This window comes from Rhipicephalus sanguineus, chromosome 7 (genome assembly GCF_013339695.2).
Source record: "Rhipicephalus sanguineus isolate Rsan-2018 chromosome 7, BIME_Rsan_1.4, whole genome shotgun sequence".
Taxonomy (NCBI): domain Eukaryota; kingdom Metazoa; phylum Arthropoda; class Arachnida; order Ixodida; family Ixodidae; genus Rhipicephalus; species Rhipicephalus sanguineus.
The window spans coordinates 96,041,349-96,048,701 of NC_051182.1; the positions used below are offsets into that span (position 1 = coordinate 96,041,349).

The following is a 7,353-nucleotide window of genomic DNA, read 5'->3' on the forward strand; positions in this document are numbered from 1 at the left end:
CCAAACTCATGATTAAGATCTCTGTCAATCACCTGCTCGCTAGTTGTAAGTTAGCGTTTTAAGTGGCAGACTCGCAAGTTGAACGACGCGAATGCTTGTGGGCGAAGGGTGTGACGTTACGATGCATGCAAGCTCTAAGCCACACTCCAAAGGAATTGTTTTGTGTGTTTTTTCTTGCGATTAGGGAAGCGTACATCTCTTGCCACGGACCACCGCAACTGTCGTGAGTCTATGCAGACATGTACAGAATTATTCCAAAAGCTCCAGCGGTGTGTATTCAGGACAGGGCAGGCCCATATGACACCGACGTGAAAGTTCCTCATTACTCTGTGTACATATTTGTACGCTGCAAAATAAAAGCCGCAGAAAGAGTACAAAAGGTTAGAGCGTGCACAGAAAGAAGCCCTAAAGGAGAGCCACGCTTCTCTTGCTAGAGCGACACTTGGCTGGGCCGATCATAGCGTGTAGCGAGTGGTCCGAAATGTGTCGCAGAAAGAAGATCGAAAGAAAAAAGAGGCACATACCCTTTGTTAGGCGACATCTGGTGGGTGGGCCACGGGTAGAGCTGTTATACTGAGTGGAGCCCCCTGCAAATAATACGTGATCCGCGTCGTGCTTCTCCTTAAGACACTAGTGTGTGCGGCATACCATAAATGCTGGTACTGCAGGACAGCTGAAACCCAGAGGGCAGCCAATAAGAGGGTGATTGCCAGCAGTCCTTTACTTTTGTTGCTCGGGTTGTGCGTGCTCATAAGAAATTTTCTGAAGAAAAAAAAACATGCACCATTCGAAAAGAATTCATATTTGATTGCTTTATACCTCCAAAGCAGAATACATCAAAGTTTATTGATTTATAGCTTCAGGGACTTGTCTCGCTGATAGAAGACCGCAGGTATTCAAAGCGTTTCTTCTTATTTTCGCCTGTGGTTGGTACAAATTTACAGGAGCAGGTGGTCAGGATCTGCAGTCAAACCCTCTCTTGCTGCACGCACCATCATGTTTCATCAGTCAATATATCAGTTGCTGATTCCGCAATCTCCTCGCTGGACAGTCGATCCTAAATGAAGAGGACCGTTATTTTGCACTACTCCAACGGTTACTGCCACTTTGCACACAACTGCCGATAGCACGTAATGTGTGACACATACTCCACCCCCCCCCCCCCAAAACAAAGGGTGTTACTTGACCAATACATAAGCGTTCCTCAAATCTACTATCCTGTGCAATACGTTTATCGGAAAACAAAAATCTTATTTGAAAACGCACGTTAATCCCAAGTGCAATTTACTTCTGTTTAGCACAAGAGTCAGCAATACAATAATGTAAGTAACAGTTTAGTAGCAGAAAACACGACAGCAGGTGATTAGAAACAGAAACATTGCAATTTACATTTTTCAGTGACCATACTTGGCATTTCACGTGGAGCTTCAATATGCTCGTACCTAATTGTTTTCCTCAAGGGGCATATTCCACTTGATAGTTCATAACCTCGGCTGCACCGAACGTAAGGCATATCGGCGTCTGGAAGTTTCCAAGCTGCCTGATAGGAGATCATCCAGCATGCCTTGGGCGGGATGTATGCTGTAAACATTTCCAACGCAACACATTTAATATGGCGGGAAAAATCATTTGTGTTGTCTACGTACCTTTAAACATTCCGGCTTTGACAGTTAAATCACATGTATACTGATTCATTTTTTCTAACCACAATGACACGTTGCTTGCACCCTAGAACAGAACGAGAACACAAAAAAAGTTATCTCAGTGCCAGAGAACAAATTTTTATCGCCAAGGAACTAAGGACATCGAAAGACATATCAAGCGCACTGACCATATCCCCCTTTGAACTCCTACGTCGCACGATTGCTGGCATTCGTGCTATCTGAAAAATAGTTAAGCCACAGCGTATCGCTTATCGCGTAACATATTCTCAGCTGCCCCGTTTTGATAGCGAAGCAGTTAGACGTAATCGAGCGACGCAGAGCAAATACTGCCGGCAACAATGCGTAAAAGCATGACAATTTATTTTTCTGACTCGACCCAACTCTTACAGCAGCGTATGAGCATGAATTATCTGAATTTTGAATGCCGTACATTGTGATCTGTATGAGTGCAACTATGGAATGAAGATGACTTCAGCATATATTTGTGGTAAGGTTTCAAGTTAGGTCAAGACGCAGAAGTTTGACGTCTGACGGAAGCCCGTCTGGTTGGGTTGATACGTGGTGACGTTGAAAACCCGAGGCACTGAGCCGACTAAAGCAAAAAGCACACACACACACACACGCACGCACACACACACATACACACACGCACGCGCGCGCACACACGCGAGCACACACGCGCACGAGCACACACGCACGCGCGAGCACGCACACACGCGAGCAAACACACACGCGCGCACACACACACGCACACACGCGCGAGCACACACACACGCGAGCACACACACACACACACGTGAGTACACACACACACACACGTGAGTACACACGCACACGCGCACGAGCACACGCGCACGCGCGAGCACACACGCGCGCGCGCACACACAAACGCACGCGCGAGCACACACACACGCGCGCACGAGCACACACGCGAGCAAACACACGCGCACGAGCACACACGCGAGCAAACACATGCGCACGAGCACACACGCACGCGCGAGCGCAAACACACACACGCGAGCACACACAAACACACACACGCGCGCGCGAGCACACACACACACGCACGCGCGAGCGCATACACACACACGTACGCACTCACACACATGGAGTAGTCGGTATCAAGAGCGACTCGAGATAAAGACGTCGTGACAGTCATTTTTCTCTAGCGCGAGCACGTGCCTTCCCCCAGTCGATGGCGTGTCCCCTGAAACGTGCTCAGCCAAAGCACTGGATTTAGCAATTTATTTTTTCACGTCATAAACGTCCTTTTGTGTGTGTGTGTGTATTAAATGTTTACTTCGGTCGGCTCAGTGCCTCGGGTTTGCTACATTCAGCTACACACGGAAGGATGCTGTGATTTCCTTTAAGACACTTAAAACTACACTTAAAACGCACTCTGAACGCCATTTCATTGTCTTTCGTGTACTTAAAGCTTTATTCATTTCGGTAGCGCAAAACAATTTATAAAGACAAGAGAGGACACGTAGACAGGACGGGCGCTAGAGATCAACTGACTTTACTGCAAGGAAACACACAAAAACCTGTTGCACACGCGCGACGCGCTACATCACTCTACGAGGGCTTTTTTTTTTTTTTTTAATGTGTCTAATTTTCTTTGCGCTACCGAAATGAACACCAGTGATCACAACCAACTAGCCCGCATTACCGCCTTAAACCCTCACTCGTCCACCTAAAACTACCGCAGCCGAGTTTGAAGCATGGCGAAAGGTTGCGTATACATAACTTGCAACTACGTCACACCGCGGAACTCTGCGATACTATTTCGCGGCATGCGCCGCCATTACGGAGCACATGGCAGCAGACGACGTCGACTCAAGCTGTGCGGCTCTCGCATTATTCGTCAATGCTGCTCATCGCAATGGGCGATGTGTGCGATATTTGGCTGCTGCGCGAGAAGTGTAAATCATTAAAAAAAAGACCAGACGCGGGACGTACTATTTGCCAAACGTGATCACAAACCCGTGCGACCGCACGAAAGAGCTGTCCGAGAAGCGGAGCACATGGCTTATGCGTGCGTAAACAGGAAGGACCTCAGACGTTGCACAACGTTTGTGTGCGGGCGTCACTTCATAACAGGCAAGTTATGCTTCCGAATCTCCTCACCTTTTTGCCGAGTGTATTACCACGGAGTTATGCGCCAGATCAATTTTTGTCGAAACGTGAAGCACCGAATTGAACACAGCGACCACGCCTTGGTTTTCTGGAGGCCCTCTGAGCTCTTCGGTGAAACGAACCCCAACTGGGCGCCAAACATGTTAATGGGCTATGGATTTATGCAGCAATCAGCGACGAAATGTGTGCAGTTTGAGCGCCGCAAAATGCAGGCGGCCAAGAGCGCCGCTGTAGGTGACTCGTGCGAAGTTGTTTCAACCATTACGTGCGACACCACTGACGACACTGCAGGCTGCATAATGTCCTGAACGATTCTCGTTCGTCATAAGCGCAAGGCAAACAATCAAAACACACACACTACACCGAACGATTCGCGCACGAACGTAAACACAGCGCGGTCACTGAGACGTATGTGCTCGGTGATGGCGGACGGAAGACAGGAACTGACGTCACTTGCAAGTTATGTATAGACGCCACGAAATATCATGTACCGGTGACAAGGACATGACAAACAGCCCAGACTGCCATTGACAGGAGCGAGTTACTGCGCACGCAGAGCTCGTCTGGGCAAAGCTGATCTGGGGCACTTTGTTTATGCCGCCTACAGTATTTCACACCGTGATTGCAGCCTTCATCGAGCGTGTTGAAGGTACCAAGACGGCGACAGCAAGAAGGGTTAAACTTCTGTCCTTCATCTCTTCTCACATAAACGTGTATGATAACGAATGATCTTAGTCGGATGTTTCATAATATACGCCCAAACACTCATCTTGTAATGTCAAACGCAGAGCAAATACTGCCAATAACAATGCATTACATAAAAGTATGACACGATTTATTTAAAACATAAAAGTATGACACGACTCATGTCGTACAGTAGCGTAAGCATGAGCATGAATTCAGGTAAACACGCGACATAAGTACATATACACAAGGAAATAACGTACTGAAGAGAGAATATTGCTTACCTGCAAATCACATTTACTACTGTCTTCGGGCAACGTAAGAACGGATGCAACCCGCTCGACAATTGCCAGTCTCAAGCGAAGAATCAGCAATGCAGCTCGTCGCAACGGCCGCGCAGCCCACTGAACGTGCCCGTTCCAATGCTTCGTGGCTGATTTGCGGCGGATCGCGCACGTTAATGACTGTCCTTGCGTGCTGTATCACTAGTTACACGCCACTCACGTACACAACACGATTAGACCACGCACGTCAACAAAGAACGGAGTGTAAAACCTGGATAAATCGATGAAACAAAGAGCAGCACTGAACCAACGCGACTTCAACAACCGCACCAACCGCCTCGCATTCGAATGCTCTTCCCGGCATACACCTCAAGCTGTGCAAAGCCTAGGAGAGATGACGCCGTCCCTGGTTCGATAAAGTTGAAGCGGCGCCTCGAGGACGCCACATTTGTTACTCACCGCGAGCTCATACATCTCTCTACGCGGCCTCTCTACTGGAGCGGCCGTCCCACGCTGTTTTGTGAACTCAGCGGCATCTTTTTCTCCCGTGTTGGCGAATTGATGAAGGTTAAGCGTGTTCGGTGCTATGTTGTCCCGTGACGTTTGCTGCACTTTACCATCCGTTAATTATAACGCGAAAAAAAAAAAAAAGAAACAAACTAGACAACACGACAGCGAAATTCGAATAAATTGTATTGCGAGTCTCGGAAAATTATTTTTCTCGCGCCACGGGATGGTTCTTCGATCGCATCGTCAGTTTAATTTGGTCGGTTGTCGTGTGCTCACAGTACTTTATCTTGTCGCCATATGCGAAGCTTCCCGGAGGCAAATTAATTACTTCTGCGGCTTAAAAACAAAATAGATATAAGAGCTACTTAATAAGTTGTTTAGCACAAACATTTGACCAACATACGATAGTTTTTCGTTCTTGTGCTTCTGTCGATGTCTGTGCAGATTATGTCACTTCATAAATTACGGGTTTTGGAAGCGGGCTCACCTTATTGAACTCCAGCTTTAGTTCATACCCCACCAGGCAAGCCTCAGTATGCCGCAATGTAAAATCGCTGCTTCTGTGATTTGCTTTTCTGCTGTCAATACCCGTTCTGTGTGTACGTCATCCGCTGTTCAATTGATAAAGCCAGCCTTGAACAAGACAGATCGCGATGTGACACATTGATCAATAAACTTCCACTCCATAGTGTAGGTCCCCTGATGGATGAGTCATTGCGCTTATATAAGTTACAATCTAAAGGTTACAATGCTCATCGCGGTGCTTTAGCTTTTAACTTGGCACGCTACCGTCGATGTAACCTTTATGAGAGAGGGAAATGAAGAAAACACAAAGATAAAATTGCTGTAACAGCCACGTAACTTATATATTATAGGTTACATGTCTTTTTATGCTGTCCTAAACGTTACCGTGATTAGAGTGTACATTAGCCTTTACGACGTGAAGGGAATTTAACCATGGAAACCTTTGTTCAGCGATTTTCGCGGCCCACCGCCGTAGCATACTCTAAACACATGAACACCATCGAGTTCCCAATGCACCATGGTTTTTTTTTTTTTTTTTGCTATCCCCAGGCCAAGTTAGGCGCGCTTCCCCTGGAGCCATCGCCGCGTCGCCTCGGGTACACTTTAGCGTAAAAACAAACGCAAAGGGCACATGCTTGTAGGGAAATATAGGCTTATCGACTATGAAAGGAAGCTGAATTCGACTGGAATTGATTTGCCTACCGGTATTAGATTAGATATATATTTTTTGGCCTACCGGTATTAGATTAGAAACAATATATTAGATTTTTCGCATGAGAGCATTGTGGGCTCAAAGAAATTGAAGGAGTGTAAACACTCAATGTTACTACACAACACGGTGTAGTGCCTGCCGGTACCTAGCTCGTTCCACTTAGGTATATTGTTGTTCTCGAGCTGCCACCACAACTGAGTTCGCAGAGTACTGCATGAACGATTTGCATACTTTTCAGCAATAAACGTATCGCCAGATATATCAATATAACACAAAAAATTGGCTCATACATGAATGAAATAAACAAATAAACAAATCTATCGGTCGTCGTTTAGCACTGCCCCTACGCGTGCACCCCTTCAGTGCCGCTGTTACGATAATGAATGCTACAAGGCTGTGAGAGATATTGTTTTCGCGCAAAGCGTTTGTCGGAATAAGCTCCTTTTCTCCCCAGTGGTACGGGAGTAAAGCGAAGGTGTGGATGGGAATCGGCCTGTTTAGTTCCTCAGAGAGCGCACATTCAACACAGTTGTCAGTTCTGTTGGTGGAATATGCGAGTGTACTTTGCTGCTAACACGTTCGCGACAGCTCTCTTCTTAACATGGTCATTGCTAAATTGCTCTGATGTGTCGTTTCACAGGAGCAACCCCATGCTGAATGTCATGGCTGCATCGAAGTCATCCCGAACTCGACCAATTTTACTATGTTCTGCTGCAGAGAAGGAGCACTTCCACGAGCTAATGAAGGTGCTACCTATTCCCATGAAGGTGATCAGCACGCAAAAGATTTCGAATGACCTTCAATGCGAGTTAAATTTAAACAGCGTCTACGCTTCAAC

At 46.8% G+C, this 7,353-nt stretch overlaps 1 long non-coding RNA gene across 2 annotated transcripts; it reads right to left on the reverse strand.

Moving 5' to 3' along the window:
• Nucleotides 1-1,015: 1,015 nt before the first annotated feature.
• LOC125759207 (uncharacterized) lies at nt 1,016-4,797 on the reverse strand. 2 transcript variants are annotated; one of them, XR_007416740.1, is made up of 3 exons: nt 4,769-4,797; nt 1,647-1,728; nt 1,016-1,057 (listed from the first exon to the last, which is right to left on the reverse strand). It is a non-coding gene; the product is annotated as an uncharacterized LOC125759207 (long non-coding RNA). The 2 variants fall into 2 exon arrangements; XR_007416739.1 differs by lacking the exon at nt 1,016-1,057 and adding an exon at nt 1,555-1,581.
• Nucleotides 4,798-7,353: the final 2,556 nt, after the last annotated feature.